Raw genomic sequence first — 20,428 nt, 5'->3', positions numbered from 1 at the left:
GAGAATAGGTGAAACAACAGGGAGGTGAGGTCCCTGTTTCTCCTCCCTGCTCCAATTTTCAGGGTCCACAATGTCTCTCTCTACACCCCAACTTTGAGCCTGTGGTAAGGGAAGACCAGGTCAGCCCCAATACCAACCCTGAAAATGCTGCTACATATAGCAGCCTCAGCTAATGCAGCACTCCCTTCTCTCTCCATCCTTGAGCCACCAAAGAGCTGATGAGCTCATTCTCACTCAGCAGCTGAACTACAGAGGCTGACTCAGCCAGAAAGGGAAGCCAGAGGCAAGACTTCAACTTTGCTCTGGGAATTGCACTCACAATAAGAATAATAAGAAGAGTCCCCGTGCTAGATTCCCAGAGCACGTTGGAGGAAGCAACTAGCCCCACTACTAATGTTGGGGGAGAGTACTGTAGTGCCAGGAGAGGGATAGACACTCTATCTGGGAGACTGGACTAAAATAGGGGTGAGGGTATGAGTGTATGTAGAGATTATGGGGAATGATCAGCATTAAGGATGGGGGAAGGGATCAGAGCACAGTGGGGAGCAGACAGGGGTTAAGCAGGAAGGGGGAGCAGTCTGGAGCAACACTCCCATTCAGGTAAAACCAGATGGGAATCCTCCCTGGATCGGGCCAGCAGCACGGCTCCTTCACACCTCTCTCTCCTCCTCAGCTTGTGCAGTGGAAGCTTCCCCATCCTGATTCAATCTACTTTAACCACAGTGGACAGGGCACACAGAATACCCAGGAAGACAGCAGTGGGAACACAGAACATGAGGGTTGCATGGGGTAGGTAGAGCAACATTGCTGGGGGCCACAGAATGCAATACCCAGGTGCATAGGCAAATGCACACACAGATGGACACACACATTAATGGTACACATCTGAGGCTAAAATGTCTTCACTGGACCCTCCCCCTACTTTTTTCTTTTTGAGTTGTAGCTTTGAGGGAAGGCTCCTGTCTGGCCTGTAGACTATCTGTAAATATTAGTCTGTGTGATATTTGCTGCTTCTACTCCCTGCTTGCCAGATGTGGAAAAGAGTCCTACCCTCATGAGTTGTTAGTCTCCCCCACTCATTAAAATGGAGGGGTCCCTTGTCCCAATCATATATTTGATGAAAAAGAAGTAATAGCAGGTGGAATCACCCATTACGGCCCCCCCTTTTTTTCCTGGCATTGCTATGTGAGGTAGCTGTCAGCTAAAGAGCTGGTTTTAGGCCACATGACCTCTTTAACATTTTTCTCTGTCTGGATTGAATTGACTGTAAGCCAGTCAGAGGAGAACTTACCACTGCATTAGTATATCAGAGAATGTTGTAAGCACGTTGAGGTCATTCCCATGAGTAAGTGGGCTACCTGGGTACTGGGTTAGTCAAAGCATCTGATTCCTCTTCTTTCCCAAGCTCGCCACTTAACGCATTATGCAGACACTACTGTTAGGGGACTGCTCCTTCCTTCAGACTAAGGAGCAACCTGCACAGCTGTGGAGCAAGGAGGGCTCATAGAACTGCTGTGAGTAAGCAACCTTGGAGGTGGCTGGCTGTTGTTGGATAAGGCCTTGGCAACAAAAGAACAGGAACATTGTACGTTACTTAGTACTTTGAATTGTTTGCCATGAAATACGTAGGGCCAGTTATACTTAGATCCGAGTCTTTATGTGAACTCATGTGCTGTTTGATTAAAGGAATTTTATCAGCCAATAGAAATTACATGGGAATGTGAGCTTTGCCAGAGAGTCCTCTTTTTAATGTAAAGAATGACTAATGAGTCTGTTGTGTAGACCAAGCCTATCTGTATAACTACATTGCTCAGAGGTGTGTGGAAAACCCACACTCCTGATCGATGCAGTTTATACCGACTGAACCCCTGGTAAAGACAGCACTGTGTTGATCAGAGGGCTTCTCCTGCTCTCAGGAAGGTGCAGTACCTGCATTGACAAAAGAAGTTCTATCATTGGCGTAGGTAGAGACTTCACTAGTTGCTACAGTGGCACAAATGAATCAGTGCAGCTATGCTGATGCTGCATTGTATATGTGGACTGTTAGAGAGCTTATTCCTTCACTCTCCCACTTCCCTGGTCCTTCTCGCATGAACCAAGAGCAACAATACCCGAAGTCCAAAGGTGCAAACAATTCAATGTTTATTGGGGTGAACTTCCAGCAAGCTTAAATCCAAGTTCCTTTTTCCTTATTTTCGAATCCCAATTTACTTCCTGTTTGCCCCTAATTTATATAGTAATATTCTTAGCTATACCTTAACCAATCATTGTGCTGAAACTTACCTAACCAATCCTAACATATTGTAACATGATTAGCTAACCAATTATATCCCACCACCTTAATTAGTTTACACCCAGCAAAATTAATTATACAGCAGACAGAAACAATCACAGAACCAGACGGAGTCCATGCAAATAAACAGTAGCAAAGTGGAAACTATAATGACAAAACAATACAGAAGTGAGATTTCACAACTACATCTATAAAGACATAAGGGTTTCCCAGCTGTGTCTAATGATAAGTGATTTCTTTCTGGACAAAAAACTATCAACCTAAATTTACTTTTACATCTTCTAGGCTCTTCCCTTTCTCTGGAGGTGATAGATCGGATCACCTTCCTAACAGCCCTATATTGACTAGTTTGGAATGTGAGGATGTGACCGTACGCTTCCCAGCTTATGGCTGCCTCTGCTGCTTAGCCAAAGGCATTGGCCTAAGAACAGGGCCTCAAACTGTCACAGTGAGAGAAGGCCCTTACACAGATTCTTTCTTGTATACCTCTATTACTAGCTAAATGATAAACATATACCTACATTCTTAAAGTATAGGCCTTGACAGGCAGTCCTGAATATCTATATCCTAACATAGACAAGCCCTAACAAGGTCTTACAAGTGTTGTGTGCTTTTCATCTTGAAATACTTTACAAACTATGGGCTCAAATCTGCAACCCTTACACATCTTAAGTAGTACTCACTCACTAGAAAAGTCCCAATGAACTCTCCTTATTAGAGTGGTCCACTCCTACTCGTTTTCCACTGGGACAGTTGCCATCAGGTCTTTTTTATATGAACCTCATCCACCTTCCAGTCCAGTGGTGGGCAACTTGTGGCCCATCAGGGTAATCTGATTGCAGGCCGTGAGACGTTTTGCTGACATTCACCATCCACAGGCATGGCCTTCCGCAGCTCCCAGTGCCCACAGTTCTCTGTTCCCAGACAATGGGAGCTGTGGGAAGTGACGGGCAGCACGTTCCTGCAGCCCACCACTTCCTGCAGCTCCCATTGTCTGGGAATGGTGAACCGTGGCCATTGCGAGCTGCAGGGGGCTGTGCCTGCGGATGTTCAACATCGGCAAAATGTCTTGCGGCCTGCCATGAGATTACCCTGATGGGCTGCCCATGGGCCACAGGTTGCCCACCACTGTTCCAGTCCATCCAAAATACTGCTGCCCAAACTCTTTCCCTGATGTCATTTTACAGACTCACTAATGGGAATGGTGCCATGAACTCTAGCAGAAAGTACTACTCAGCATGAAGAACAGTTAAATCTGGCTCTCAGTGCTGAAGGAGAGGAAACAGACAACCACCACAGTACACTCTGCACAATAGTTGGTCTGAGGAGGAACATTTCAATATAGATTCTTAAAGGGAATTCTCACTGGTAGTTACAAGTAAGAAAAACTGTCTTCATGACACTAAAGCATTTGGCATGGAAACAACAATATTTCATAGCACTATTCTTCAGAGGATCTTTAACCCTATTAAACACTGGTTGATTAGTCTTAGGGAGAGCTGGTTGGGAATTTTTCAGCAAAACCTTTTTTCATTGGAAAATGCTAATTCATTGAAACCGAAACTTTGCAGGAAAGGGATGGTTCTGAAAAATCTTGGTTTAAACCATTTTTTTAAGAAAAAAATCAAAATTGTTTAAATCTTTTTTTTCATTTTTTAAATGAAAAATTTTGTACGTTTGGATTCTAAATTTCTTTTTCCTTGGAAATTTAAGCTAATTATAAAAAAACTAGGAGTTGAAAACAATTTTTTTTTTTTTTTTAAATTATTGTTTCAGTCAACCCAAATACTCCTGGGTTTTTTTTAATGGTAACTTTTCATTATTTCAACCTTTTGCCCCAATTCAGGACAGGAAATTTTTTCAAATGTCAAATTTTCCCTGAATGGCAAAATTGTTTCCCACATTACTCTTGAGCACATGATGATGGAGGTAAGCTATACCTAGATTGATAAATTGAAGCACAGAGAATTAAGTGATCCATGCAAGATCATGCAGAGAGTAAAAGGCAGAATTAGATCTCCCAGTCTTGTGCTTTATCCAGGAGACAAATTGCCATTCTTCACTTGGCTTTAAAAAAGAAGAGGAAGAAAACACACAAATCACAACACTCAAGGTTTTTAAAACTAGGGAAATACAATCTAGATGGAGCTACTATAAGGAAGGTGCATAATTGGCTGTAAAACTGTTCCTAGAGAGTAGTTATCAATGGGTCACAATCAACCTGGAAGGGCATACTAAATGGGGTACCGCAGAGATCAGTTCTGGGTCTGGTTCTGTTCAATATCTTCATCAGTTATTTAGATAATGACATAGAGAGTACACTTAAGTTTGAGGATGATACCAAGCTGAGAGGGATTGCAAGTGCTTTGGGGGATAGGATTAACATTCAGAAGGACAAATGCAAAGTACTCCATTTAGGAAGGAACAATCAGTGGCTCACATACAAAATGGGAAATGACTGCCTAGGCAGGAGTACTGCAGAAAGAGATCTGGGGGTCATAGTGGATCACAAGCTAAATATGAGCCACAGTGTAACACTGTTACAAAAAAAACAAACATCATTCTGGGATGTATTAGCAGGAGTGTTGTAAGCAATACTCGAAGTAATTCTTCCACTCTAGTCCATGCTGATTAGGCCTCAGCTGGAGTATTGTGTCCAGTTCTGGGCACCACGTTTCAGGAAAGATGTGGACAAATTGGAGAAAGTCCAGAGAAGAGCAATAAGAATGATTAAAGGTTATAAAACATGACCTATGAGGGCAGATTGAAAAAACTAGGCTTGTTTACTCTGGAGAAGAGAAGAGTGAGAGGGGACATAACAGTTTTGAAGTACATAAAAGGTTGTTAAAAGGAGGAGGGAGAAGAATTCTTGTTAACATCTGAGGATAGGACAAGAAGCAATGGGCTTAAATTGAAGCAAGAGTGGTTTAGGTTAGACATTAGGAAAAACTTCCTAACTGTTAAGGTGGTTAAGCACTGGAATAAATTGGCCAGGGAGGTTGTGGTATCTCCATCCCTGGAGATTTTTAAGAGCAGGTTAGACAAACACCTGTCAGGCATGGTCTATAATACTTAATGCTGACATGAGTGCAGGGGACTGGACTAGATGACCTCTCAAGGTCCCTTCGAGTCCTAAAATTCTATGATTCTACTTAAAACAAGAGTTATTCAAAGAATAGTTGAGTATTAGTTGAGTCCAACCAAAAAATGTAATGAATTTCAACTTTTATATTGTTCTGGAAAAAATTGCAATCATATTCATTATCTGTGCGATATTTGTAAATATTTGCTTTATATTTCACATGAATAACTTTCAGACTGTGTCTTGTTTGTGAATTGTTCACCTCAACTATTTACTTATACTGAAGTGTGATTATTTCTGCCACCTGACTGGATGACAAATTTTTCAATAGGAAATTAAGAATGACAGTTTATAATTCATAATAATTTAATCACTTCTGTTAGGAATTATTGCAACTGCCAGGGTTCACAAACATATTCATGCATATGCAACTGTCCTCAGAATATTTGTGAATAATAAATAAAATGGAAGTAAATAAATTGTGGCCTCTTTATTCATGGATATAATTATTACGTATATTACAAAAGTTTCTAGAGGGCCCAATTGCGCTAGGTGCTGTACACACATTCTGGTCTCTGCCCCCAAAAAGCGTACAACCTGAATAGATGAGAGGAAATGTAGTAGAAGGAAAGTGTTGGTCATCTATATAATGGAGATGATGACTTGCCCGAGATCACACAGGAAGTATTTGGCAGAGCAGGGAATTCAGCTCAGGTTTCCTGAGTTCTGGGCCAGTGCTTTAACCACAAGAACATCTTCTCATATGTAGTTTTCAATATCCAACAAGCTTTACTTATAACAATAAATATAACACATACAGTTCCCATGGACTGTATATAGTATTCTGACTTTTGAGACGATATACCAGAGTCTATAGTACACACTGATTGTTTCTAGATATTGACTTTTTAGAAGTAAATTATTCTTGGACTTTTCTTTTTTGGCTTGGAACAGTATTTGCAGGGTGGAAGGATAGGGATCAGTAGTAAAACATTAATCCTTATACTCAGGGTTGGTAGAAGGCAAACAAAGGCCCCTTTCAGTCTGTTATGCTGGAGTCCAGTGTCATGCATCGTAAGACCCTCAGGGTGGGGCAGGCATGCTGTTACATGGTTCAACAGAAAATGAATGCATCCAATGAAGTGAACTGTAGCGCACGAAAACTTATGCTCAAATAAATTTGTTAGTCTCTAAGGTGCCACAAGTACTCCTTTTTTTAGAAAATATTGGGGAGCTATTTGTGTGCGGGGGGGGGGGGGGGGAAATCACTCAACTTCATGTAGAAAAAATGTTTTCATGAGTTATCTCTTATACAAAATACTATAAGGTTGTATAGTAAAGGGTCCAAAATTCCAACATCTCCCATGTTAAACAGTGTTTTGGAAATTCACTCTAGGATATGCTAGTAACTTTTTGTAAGAGTGAACAATGTTTGTGTTTCTACTGGTAGTATGCTCTATAGTAACTATTGCATGATAGAAAAGGAGTACTTGTGGCACCTTAGAGACTAACCAATTTATTTGAGCATGAGCTTTCGTGAGCTACATGCTCAAATAAATTGGTTAGTCTCTAAGGTGCCACAAGTACTCCTTTTCTTTTTGCGAATACAGACTAACAAGGCTGTTACTCTGAAACCTATCATATTGCATGATAATGGCATTGACCTGGTTGGCTATCTACCCAGCATGCATTATAAAAGAGCTGCCTAACTACTTCTTTATTTGAGAGACATCAGCTGTTCATTTTGACTGGGATACTAAAACTTGCCTTTGCTATAATAATGGCACAGTAAAGGCCTGATTTTGCAATGAGTGCCACATGGGGGTCTTTGCAGGATTGGGGCCTCAGACTTTTAACCTCTGTCCTCTGTGAATGATTTCAACTGCAGCTTTTGGGCCTTCATAGCATTTATTTTTAAAACATTCCTTTCCTGCCTCCCTTGGCAGACATGAAACATTTACTGTAAAATAATGCTATAATTTTAGGGCAGTTCAGTTATGTTGGTCAGGTCCAGACTCAGAATGGAAGAGAATCAAAGCAAATTGAAACTTTGACCAGATAGGAATCAGACCCTAACTTTATAGGTATTGGAAAAGAAACTAATTTTACTTTTAAAATCTTGAGACTTTAACATAATTCTCAGGGGTATGCAGAAAATATTAACTAATAAAATGTTGTGATTCCTAGACAGTAATAACATGTTAAAAAGGATTTTCAACCTCACTTTGATATTGTAACAAATTCATGTGTTGCAGACCTGAGACACAGTTGCTATCTGGCTCACACACACCCCTCCTCTAGGGAATCAGGTCTACAACCCTCGTTCTTCAGTTCAACAAAAATAGGCCACGACCACTTGAGCTAAAGGAAATCTATGAGTTATGCATTAATAGTATTAGGTCTCTAAACTTCTTCTGTGGCCTAGATGCTGGAAGATTATTACATATGCTTGCATGCAAACACACAGTACAATGTCATTTTTATGTTAATAAACTGAAGGGGCACACTTTTACAGAGAACAGATGCACCACTACTTGATCCTTTCCCCTTTTTTTTCCACCAACCTGCTTTGTCCTCCCTGCCCAAATAGAGCAGAATCATGTGAAAAAACTGTGGGCCAAATTCTCTGCTGGTGTAAACAGACTTCAGAGACAATGTGCCAGTTTACACCAGCATAAAATTTGGCAGTATTAAATTGCCAAGTCTGTCTTCTTTCCTATGGTCTACTTACTAGCACTTTGTCCAGTCTAATTTTAAATATTGCAAGTGATAACACTTGCATTACATCATTCAAGAGATTGTGTCACAGGGACCATGTGGGGGCCATAGATTTTTTTTAGGCAGAACTCTTCATTGATTTAGGGCCTTTTGCTTAAAATGAACTGTATGAGGTGGCCCACTCTGAGGAAGACTTGCTGGTATTCAGCCCGAGTTTACTGATATTAAATTAATTCCATTACTACACTAAGTACTTTCTCTCTCTCTTCATAGCTTTTACGCCCTTTAAATATTTGTAGACTTATCTCTCTCCTCAGTCATCTCTCATCCATGCTATACATATAGCTAGCTCTTTTAATAATTCCGTAGATTAAGACATGAGATATAGGAGACAGGCTGCTTACAGAGAGTACTGATGTATGATGAGCCATATATGGAAGGTCATCTAACACACCTTTCCTCTGTCAACCCCCCGCCCCGCTCCTCAGTCATGGTCTTGCTCTGATATTTAAAATGAATAAATAAATCACACATTGTCCTTAATCAGTAAATTAAAATATCACTATAAGTGACTCTCTTATGTCCTATTTTTGCTTCCTAGTTTCCACTTCATCTTCAGGAGGCACCTCTCCTTGAGTGGGAACCCTCCTCTGCATTTCCTTCATCCTTTTTCATTTTCACTATTTCCCCCGCTCTATACTTCTTCCTCCCTCGGTATATATAGCATGCGTCCTACCCACTCACCTGCTTCCAACAAGGAGAAGGGTAGGGGGAGGGGTGTTGTAGAAGAGATCTTGCTGCTCAGTACGCTTGCAGCCAGCTTATGGGAAGGATAGAGGAACAGAGTGCACAACTGGCCAGGGAAAGGAGAGGGATCTCAGCATTTCCTGTCTACCCAGGTATCAAAAGAGCAGCCACTAGCAGCAGACAGAAAGCAAAGACTAAAAACAAGCTGATGAAACTGATAGGATACCAGGGAGCTGGTGAGTAGAGGCAAAAGTCTGAGCCTCTGGCTTTCATCCAAAGGCTAGGCATGTTAGCACCTGCAGCCGATCGGCTGCGAATAGATAAACCTAACAGGCACCATCGGGTTTTGGATTATGATGATCACAGTGTGTTGGCTTTGATCAACTTCTGTCTTGTCACCTACAGGAACTGAGTTAATTTTTTTTCCCTTGGGCCCACCCTCATAATTTTTAGCCCCTTGACTAGGGTACTCACCTAGGATGTGGGAGACCCCTGGTTCAAGCCCCCCTCTACCTAAGCGCACGTCGATTGGATCCTGGTCACCTATGTGAGTGCTATAACTGCCAGGCTACAGAGTCGTTCTCATGCTTGCTGTGGCTCACACTCTCTCGCTCTGGCCCAATGATTCATTCAGTATTGATCCACAGTGCAACAGCTTCACCAGGAGAGGCTGAGGGAGCCCCACATCGGAATACCAGGTAGCCCAGTGGTTAGGGCATTCATCTGAGAGATGGCAGATGCCTGTTCAAATCCCTTCTGCCCCCCAGGCACACGGGGTACTAGGAGCAGCAGTCTCCTTCAGCTCAGAGTACTCTAACCTCTGGGCTAAAAGTTATGAGGGATGTTCTCCTCCTCCCCCAGCCTTCTTGCAAAAATGGTGTAGGTGCCTAACACCAAAAGAGGAGTTTCAGCTGAGAATCCCAAGCCTCCCTTCGGCCCAGATTTAGGCACCTATCTCTAAGAGGGGGCGGGACTTAGCACAAGCACCTTGTCTTGACATCTCCCATTGACTATCTTAGGTGAGTAGCCTCCTAGCCTGCTGGCCTGTGTGAACCACATTCTGAGGTGCCAGTCTCTCTGCCGAACCCAGACTTTGTGACTCCCAGTGATTTTCTAGGTGTCTTAAAATTAGGTGTAGTGATGCCCAGCATCACCACACCAAAGTTTCATTGCAAATCAAGTTTTTGTCTTGGTTTTGTAAAGCATCTACCCCACTTTTGGGTGCAGCATAAATAAGCAATAATCACTTATGGGCTAATTGGATATGGATGAATGTATCCTACCTTTTTTTTTTTTTTTCCTGCCACAGGCAACCTGAGGTGTTTAAGAGCAAGAGATTTGGAAGGTCTAGGCCAAAACCGCCGTTCCTGTAAATCAGTGTAGTCAATGGAACTATGCTGTCAGCTTACACCACCCAAAAATCTGGCTTTAATATTTCTGTTTACATCCTGTGACAAAGGGCCTTTTATTTCATACCCTATTGTACACATTAGGTTGTGACCTTTTCCGTGATTTACCATTTTTTAGGGTAAGTACACAATGGTTTTGTGTGGTTGATAAGGCTCACCGCTTTCTGTTTCAGTGTATCCCTTTGCCAGTACGGCAGTGTGCAGACCTCAGAGAGTTCAACCAAGGGTGCTTCTTGTATTTTCTTGAAACATATCTTTATTACCAGAACCTTACTGTCTGACCTTTGCTATTAGTCGGTGTCATTACAGCCTGATACAGAAGGATAAAAATATTCAAGGAATATGAAGAAGCGTACAGAGAACAAACATTCATAAAATTCTGGGAGAATCCCTCCCCCTGAAATATTAAACAATCTCTGTAATTCAGACCCAGAAGCTGTATTTTAAATATAATGGGTTATAAATTCAGACATAGTTTAAAAAATACAACCAGCATTTTGAAGTCTGATAGTGTATTTATTTTCTACTCTGAGCACATTACCAAATAGGTATAAAGTTAATTCTGAATGCAAAATTAGGGGCACTTGAAGTTAGTGTTATGTCATCTTCATATCAGATTAGCACTTGATTAAATTAGGCTAACATGATTAAAGGCTAACTGATTCCTGCAAAGGATATTCAATGTGCCAACATATCTGTTTTATTTTATTAATTGTACTAGACTAACACAGTATGGTAGACATTGCTAATAGGACACAAAGGTTCCTTCTGCTTTTTAGGAGAGGTGCTGTCATTTATAAGTTAATAGTCTTTGAACCCACTAAATTTGGTATAATTCACTATTCAGAATGATCAGTAAACATGGAAAAAAATGATGTCGTTGGTACCTATGCTGCTGTATCAATTATTAAGATAAACATTTCAGAATGAGTGGAGAGCACATCCAAATGTTTTGTTAAGAGCTACTGTAAGGATAGGCGAAGGATTAAACTAGAACAAACAGTAAACTAATTTAGGAGGAGGATGGAGAACAAATTAATGTCTAGTAAACAGGAGGTTTGCTGCCCCAAAGCAGTTCTATTACTTGCAACTGGTATTATGCACAGATTCATGGAAAGCTTGAACTTCACGCTGTTCAATCCATTCCCATCTACTAGGTTTGTTTCAGATGTAATAATGGCAGCTCGTTGTTATTGAATCCAAATTTTCTCATTGCTACTCACTTTCAGTTTTATCCTTGTGACAGAATGCACTGTGATGGAATAAGGCTGAAGGAACTGCAAAACATGGAATCAAACCCATCAGAAGTTAAAAGTATCTTCTTCAAAATAAATATTTTATAATGGATGGCCAATCAAGCCAAAGACAGCATTCATAATTATCCCTGGCACAGTTTGCTTCCACAGATGATTGGCTACCACATATGGATTTTAGTGTCAGCTGAGCTGTGAGAGTTGATTTACTTTTTAACAAATGTGTAGTTTTTAAAATATTTATACTGAATAAGTTAGACTTAATTTTCTAGGACCTGTTGTTTCTTTGTCCATCATAGAGGAGAGCTCTAATATTAGAGATCTGTTTATTTTGCAATCTATGCTTCCTGGTACCCTGCCCTCCTTTATAGTGTATTAACTTGAGTGAAACAGATAAATAAATGTGTTTGCTAGAGAGAGTGATTTTTCTGTCTTCCCAAGATGAATTTCTCCCCATTGAAATGCTTTCATCTGATCACTTACCAAGAAAGTAAAATAGCTAATGACCTGTTCACTATCCACAGTGGGTCTGATTTTCCTGTCACACTGCTGCAAATCAGGTGTAATTCCACTGAAGCCAAGAGTTACAGCAGTTTGAAACAGATGTGAGATAAGAATCACGTTCATCTCTCCACTGACATCTCTGTAGGAGGCACCACAGCTTGTTGATAATCTGATCTATATTCATTTAGACACTCATTTCATAATTAAACTTGCTATACTAATAAGCTGGAAGTAAGGATGAACAAGTGTGACTTGCCTAATTCAAACACTCTGGATTCATGTTTCTACCAGCTAGAAAGTTATTGGGTTCACATTCTGCTTAGAATAAGCTAAGAAAGAAGCAGATGGGTCAGAGAAAAAATATCCAGTGAAAAAAGGAGCAGAGCAAACAAGCAGAATGAAAAATACTCAGAGGCATTGACAAAGGAAGAGAGGAGAGAGAATGGTACTAAAAGAAATAAACACATTGGGCAAGATCCTCAGCTGCTACTGAGATATGCTCAGGGCAGCAGAGCGTGGGGAGGACAAGCTTCACTCTGAAAGTTGGGATTGCCAGGATTTATGGGTGGCCTGGTTATGTTCCTTTTCTCTTCAGAATGCCTCCTACGACAGCAACTTTGCCACCTGGGGATTCATCTTACAGAAAGGAAATCCAGTTACATTGTTTTTCTGGCTGTTTGCTTTACTGGAGTGGATTGAAACAGCTGGAAAGGAGACTCAGGCCAGGAATACAGTATGTTGTTCGTAGGACACCAAATTGTGTCAGAATGATTTTTTTTGAAGTGATGTGGTTTTTCCGTCCCTTATGCTTAGAACAGGTTTCTATTTAACATGAAACATTTTTTAAGCTGAATCAACCAAAACAAATTATTGGGTTTAAATTGCAGCAACAACATAAAATTGAACGCTTTTTGTGAAATCTGCTGACTCCCCCCTCCCAAAAAAAACCACCCGCTAACAAAACAGTTTGCAAAGTGTGCAAAACTTCCAAGTCCATGAGATTTGATTAACCTATCACTGTTGCATTGTAAACATGCCCAGTTGATACCCTTGAATGAAGGAGATTTTGAATTTATAATGACAGGTTTCAGAGTAGCAGCCATATTAGTCTGTATCCGCAAAAAGAAAAGGAGTACTTGTGGCACCTTAGAGACTAACAAATTTATTTGAGCATAAGCTTTCGTGAGCTACAGCTCACTTCATTTATAATGTAAATGATTATTATATTTTGTACTCTTCACAAAGGGAAAATTCTTTGTTTTAACTTAACTAAACACAAAATTACTTTTGTTGGGCTACAGGAGAATTGTGGAGCATATTTGTATCCATTATCTGATGTTTATGCCTACTGGAAAGGAATTCTTACATACTAATGTCATTTGGCTTTTGAAACAATGAGCTTGGTGGCTGAAGAATTTGGTACTGTCTAAGGAGTTCAAAATCAGAATTTTTATTGATGATATATTAGGAATTAGAGCTGGATGGGTTGAAGGGAGTGAGTTGCAATATTTTCAGTGTATATAATGGTTTATACAACAGCTTTCAAATATCTGTTTACTTTTTTTTCTATGGGGATCTTCCAAGCAGGTATTTAACTTTCATCACAAATCTTTTCAGGCCAGCTTTGAACTTCATGGATTCTATAATATAAACATTCAGAGCCAGATCATCAGGAGGTCTAAATTGGTGTAGCTCCATTGAAGTTAATACAGCTATGCTGATTAATGCACGCTGAAGCTCTGGCTCTCCTTTTTAAACCATGCCTAGTTACTGTTGTCAATATTTGATAAAATCAATCACAGTAATTAAATTTATTCATACTTTTCATCAGTTTAATGCTGTTACCTAACCCAGTAATTTGTGGCCTGATCCAATACTTTCTAAAGTATAGACTCCTATTGACTTTAATGGGCTTTGGATCAAGCCCATAAAGACTTGTAACTGAGCTGTCTACAGTCATTTCGTTTATAGTAAGCTGACATTTTCCCATCCTGAGTTTATCTTCCTTAAACATTAAATTTATACCAAATACAGCTGATATCTTGCAAATCTAAAGCAGTCCATTGCAATTCTATTAGGAGAAATGAGTCTATTTTACATCAGTGGTCTTTCTTTCCCTTTGAATAGCATGGGCCAATGCTGGTGTAAAAATATTTCATGTTACTGCATTGCATTAGTAATGTTATATTTTATACTGCTGCCATTCATTTTTCATTTGTTTCCTAATAGTCTTTACAGACATTCAGCTCTTTCAGATGGGTCACACCTGTCTATTGTGTGGCTCCTAGTTGCAATACACTTTCATTATTTCCAAAAATGATAACTCATAGTGGTAGTGAAGGATGACTCCAGGGGAGAGCATTTGGTATTTGCAGTACTGGAGTGTTAGAATGGGTATTTTGAGACTAACCTTCACGCTTCAAAACCTTGCCAGTTGTCAGGTTGTACTGCCTGTCTGTTTCCCAGTCTGTCGTTCCCTCTGCAGTCTGCCGCCACAGCCCTTTTTTTGTTGTTGTTGTTGCCAGTAGTTTGTCAACCCACTAGTTTGTACCTAACAATCTCCCTTACCGTCCACCAATACTTGAAAGCCATGTCACTGTTGTCTACACAATATAATTTTCCAAAAAGAACTCGAAGGCCTTGGTCATTCAATCAGATTAAAAAATTTAAAAAAATCTTCTCTCCTTCTATAGTGAGCAATAATAAGTGATAATTTGACAGACACTGAGTTAAATTTACTATGGTAAGTTATATTGCAATATTTCCCATTCCAATTATCTTGAACTTCAAATACCATAATGAAGGCAAATTTAGTGATCCTGTAAACCTCCATTTTTGTGGCGCTGCCCACTGTATTTCATGTTAAATTAATATTAAATGACTCACTGAAAAAGCTGGGGCTAGAACGTAAGTTCTTTGGGGGATAGATAGTCTTTTCAGTATGTGGAGTTCTTAGTACAATGGGGCCCGATTGTGAATTGGCAGCCACTATATAGGTGATGATAATTTCACCCAAATCAACCATGTTAAAAGAACATTAAGATTGCAAAATCAAGCACGCAAGTTAAGAAATGCCAGAATTAAGATTGCTCTGTCAACCTTAATTCTGCCCCGTTATCCATATGCATTACAAGACCGTTTTTAATTATATGATCACGTATCAGTTTTTCCACAAGAACCATGCCTCATTCAGTGAACAGGATGGACAGTGCTCACTTAATAAGCAATTAGTCAATGTTTTGTTGTCTCCTCATTGTTAAATGTGTGGTGCATCCTTCATTTACTGCACAATATCCAAACCTTGCTCTGAAGACAGAATTGTTAATTTTGTCATGGACTTTTTTATGGTACTCATCACTGTAGTACCTTCACAAACATTAATAAATTTATCTTCACAATAAAGGTAAAGGGGTATTACTATCCCCATTTTACAGATGGGAAACCGAGGCAGGGATAAATTAAGGTCAAAAGTGTCCACCAGGTTTGAGTGCCCATTTTGAATGCCTAGGACCTGATTTTTTTCCAAGTAGTTAGCATTTTATAATACTTAATGGAAGCTATGGTTTGAACATCTATCCTTCAGATCCAGCAGTGAGTGCCCAGCACTTCTGTCAATCAAACCCTAGGGTATCAAGCTGAGCACCCAGAAAATGGTGCCCGTCTGTGAAAAGTAACTTGCAAGCCTTCTATTATCCGTGAGTCAGTGGCACTTTTGCCAGTATGAAAAGACTATTACCATTTGTACAATTTTTGAATGTTCATCATAAAAGATACAGAGAAATATAATATACAACAACAGAAAGATAATTAATCATCAGGACCAAAAGAGAGAGTCTGCAGTCATGGTCTTTGTAACAACGAAGTGTGCTGCTTCTGATGGGTGCAAAGCTTTACGTGAGAAAGTTGGATGAAAATACCGAAGCATTTTGCATGGGCAGATGGAGTATGTGGCCATTTTAAAACAGGAACAAATGTATGAATTTAATTAAAAAGTGATTTGACAAGCACTTGTTCATTGGTTGCATAATTCTAAAGAAACTTGGAACAATTAATTGCATGAGACAACGTTAAATAGTTTTTTAATGTTTCCTTTTATTTAGTTGTTTCAAATGTCCTTTACAAACTAGAAATAAAGTTTCTTTCCCTATTAAGGTTTCCCTGTTCCATGGGCAGCCATTGCAGCATGTCATTTTTTTTACTTTTCTATGCATTGCTGCCAGTGATTGTTGTTTGTTTATGGAGAGCTTGCATGTTCACTAAACAGGCTCTCTACGTTCACTGGAATCCTCAGGGTTATCAAGAAATGCCTCCCTATAGGTACCTATGTAAGTAAATGGCCTGGCTTTCAAAGGTGCTCATCACCTACAAGTCCAAGTTTTAGATGTTCAACATCTCTGAAAATCATATACCATGAAGATGTAGTCCCTAGCTAAGGAGTTCGTGTCCATGCAAATAGTGGCTAGACATGTTTGTTTGTCAGCAGCACAGCAGTAGATTTAAAAGAAAATTCTAATCCCCAGTGAGGTCATTACATCTTCAAGTGAAGGGCCAAATTCTGCTCAGATTTCACAAATAAAGTAACCAGGATTCAGCTCCAGGTATTTGATGGTGACTATATAATTGAGTGTGCGCCCCCAAAAGTCTCAGTGCAAGATCAAGGCCTCAGTTTGCAGTCACAGGATTTTCCCCATCCCTTCCTCCCAAAGTAAATATACTGTAACATTTTAATATGAGTTCTTTATTTGTTTTAAACTGACTTTGAAACTGTTGTATAAAGCTGGTGGCAAAACAGAAAAAAAAAATTGCAAAATTTTCCCTTCCATTTCTTGTTGACATTTAAGTTACATCATTTTTTTCCAACAACCAAAATGGGGGAAAATATTGACAAAATTATTCAAACATTTGTTTGGAGTTTTTTGGTCAACATTTTCTGATCAGCTCTACTGACTTATAGGCCGTTTCAATCCTATTGTCTACTTTATTAAGAGGCAGAATAATTACCTAAATAAAACAATCACTGAGATTTACTCCCCTGACTATATATTGGAGGGAAGAATAAGTATTTTACTATCACTCTACATTGGCTCTGTATTAAAATCCTTCCTGAACAAAATCTTTCAAAAATGTATTTAATTGGCCATTTCCATTGCCTTGATCCAGTTTAAAAACAAGACAAAAATGATTGTGCACATATCTCTGTAATATATTCACAACTAATCCTGAAATTATGCAAAATTTCACTGGTTTTATATTTCATTAAGTATTCAAAAATCAGGTCAGATTTGTCTAAAGGTAATGAACCTTTGGATTCAATTCTGGCACCAATTTCACAATAAATCAGTCATAGCTTTTTACTACTTAGCAAATGTTTTAACACAAAACTCAGTTCATTTCCTAAGGGCAGTTTCCACATCACAAAACTTGAACTTGGCAGTTTCAGCAGCAAGGCCAAGTAGAATGAGCAAAAATACTGAATTCACCCTTAGAGATGGTCCCTATAGGTCAAGACTGAACCAAGTTGGCCAGACTTTGAGGTAGCCTGTATTTCCATTGCACTTGTTACACCTATTCTGGGCATATATTGAAAACATCATTCTCCTAGTCTGTGAATGTGCTTCTGAAAGATACTAGATCCACTTTGTTTTATTAAGAAAGAAAAACAGACATATTCCATTATAGTGCTTTAAAAATGCAGGTATCAATGGGTTTTCTTATGGCATAAGTACTATGCCCAACAATTGAGATGATCTAAAATTGTCAGTTTATTTTTCATGGAAAGTTTTGAAAAACAGATTTTTCCCCTAATGTTCTGTGAAAATATTTTGGTGGAAAAAATGGATTTTGGTTAACAAATGTTTCCATTATCATCATCAATGCCTGGGAGACGAGGTCCCCACTGTGCTAGGTGAAGTGCAAACATTATAAAAAGATAATCCCCACCTGAAAGAGTTTACAATTCAAGTGTAAGACAAGGGACAGCTCCAGACAGACAGTGGGAGGTGGGGGGATAACAAGGAAACAATGAGGAAAAATTAAGATGTTTGTACACCAATGTGAGGAGCCTAGGTAACAAAATGGAGGAATTAGAGCTACTGGTGCAGGAAGTGAAACCAGATATTATAGGGATAACAGAAACATGGTGGAATAGTAGGCATGACTGGACTACACGTATTGAAGGGTATGTGCTGTTTAGGAAAGATAGAAATAAAGGTAAAGGTTGTGGAGTAGCACTGTATATCAGTGATGAGGTAGAATGTAAAGAAATGATGGAATGGATAAGACAGAGTGCGTCTGGGCAAAAATCACATTGGGGAAGAAAGCTAATAGAGCCTCCCCTGGGATAGTGCTTGGGGTGTGCTATAGACTGCCGGGATCTAATTTGGATATGGATAGAGCCCCCTTTAATGTTTTTAAGGAAGTAAATACTAATGGAAACTGCATGATCATGGGAGACTTTAACTTCCCAGATATAGACTGGAGGACAAGTTCTAGTAATAATCATAGGGCTCAGATTTTCCTAGATGTGATAGCTGATGGATTCCTTCATCAAGTAGTTGCTGAACCGACAAGCGGGGATGCCATTTTAGGTTTGGTTTTGGTGAGTAGTGAGGACCTCATAGAAGAAATGGTTGTAGGGGACAACGTTAGTTCAAGTGGTCATGAGCTAATTCATTTCAAACTTAAAGGAAGGATAAACAAAAATCTGCGACTAAGGTTTTTGATTTCAAAAGGGCTGACTTTCAAAAATTAAGGAAATTAGTTAGGGAAGCAGATTGGACTTAAGCACTTATGGATCTAGAGGCAGAGGAGGCCTGGGATTATTTCAAGTCAAAGCTGCAGAAGCTATCAGAAGCCTGCATCCCAAGAAAGGGGAAAAAATTCATAGGCAGGAGTTGTAGACCATGCTGGATGAGCAAGCATCTCAGAGAGGTGATTAAGAAAAAGCAGAAAGCATACAGGGAGTGGAAGATGGGAGGGGTCAGCAAGGAAAGCTATCTTATTGAGGTCAAAACGTGTAGGGATAAAGTGAGAGGCTAAAAGTCAAGTAGAGTTGGACCTTGCAAAGGGAATTAAAACCAAAAGTAAAAGGTTCTATAGCCATATAAATAAGAAGAAAACAAATAAAGAAGTGGGATCACTAAACATTGAGGATGGAGTGGAGGTTAAGGATAATCTAGGCCCAATATCTAAACAAATACTTTGTCTCAGTCTTTAATGAGACTAATGACGATTTTAGGGATTTCATGGTAGCATGAGAAATGGGAGTGAGGATATCGAGGTAGATATTACCATATCTGAGGTAGAAGCGAAACTCAAACAGCTTAATGGGACTAAATCGGGGGGGCCCGGATAATCTTCATCCAAGAATATTAAAGGAATTAGCACATGAAATTGCAAGCCCATTAGCAAGAATTTTTAATGAATCTGTAGACTCGGGGGTTGTACCGTATGACTGGAGAATTGCTAACATAGTTCCTATTTTTAAGAAAGGAAAAAAAGTGATCCGAGTAACTATAGGCCTGTTAGTTTGACATCTGTCGTATGCAAGGTCTTGGAAAATTTTTTGAAAGAGAAAGCAGTTAAGGACATTGAGGTCAATGGTAAATGGGACAAAATACAACATGGCTTTACACAAGGTAGATCGTGCCAAACCAACCTGATCTCCTTCTTTGATAAAGTAACAGATTTTTTAGACAAAGGAAAAGCAGTGGATCTAATTTACCTAGATTTCAGTAAGGCGTTTGATACGGTGCCACATGGGGAATTATTAGTTAAATTGGAAAAGATGGGGATCAATATGAAAATTGAAAAGTGAATAAGGATAAAGGGGAGACTACAGAAGGTCATACTGAAAGGTGAGCTATCAGGCTGGCGGGAGGTTACCAGTGGAGTTCCTCAGGGATCAGTTTTGGGACCAATCTTATTTAATCCTTTTATTACTGACCTTGGCACAAAAAATGGGAGTGTGCTAACAAAGTTTGTGGTTGATACAAAGCTGGGAGGTATTGCCAATTTAGAGAAGGACCGGGATATCATACAGGAGGATCTGGATGACCTTGTAAACTGGAGTAATAGTAATAGGATGAAATTTTAATAGTGAGAAGTGTAAGGTCATGCACTTAGGGATTAATAACAAGAATTTAAGTTATAAACTGGGGACGCATCAATTAGAAGTAACAGAGGAGGAGAAGGACCTTGGAGTATTGATTGACCACAGGATGGCTATGAGCCGCCAATGTGATATGGCTGTGAAAAAAAGCTAATGTGGTCATGGGATGCATCAGGTGAGGTATTTCCAGTAGAGCTAAGGAGGTGTTAGAACCGTTATACAAGGCACTGGTAAAATCTCATCTGAATACTGTGTGCAGTTCTGGTCTCCCATGTTTAAGAAGGATGAATTCAAACTGGAACAGGTACAGAG

The 20,428-nt window shown here is 39.6% G+C and overlaps 1 long non-coding RNA gene across 1 annotated transcript in view; it reads left to right on the top strand.

The window, feature by feature from the left end:
• LOC122464937 overlaps nt 1-20,428 on the top strand; it is an 85,134-nt gene that overhangs the window by 12,681 nt on the left and 52,025 nt on the right. The gene's annotated exons all lie outside the window — the stretch shown is intronic.

Source organism: Chelonia mydas, chromosome 3 (assembly GCF_015237465.2).
Source record: "Chelonia mydas isolate rCheMyd1 chromosome 3, rCheMyd1.pri.v2, whole genome shotgun sequence".
Classification (NCBI taxonomy): Eukaryota; Metazoa; Chordata; order Testudines; family Cheloniidae; genus Chelonia; species Chelonia mydas.
This window is presented reverse-complemented; position numbering and strand designations above follow the sequence as displayed.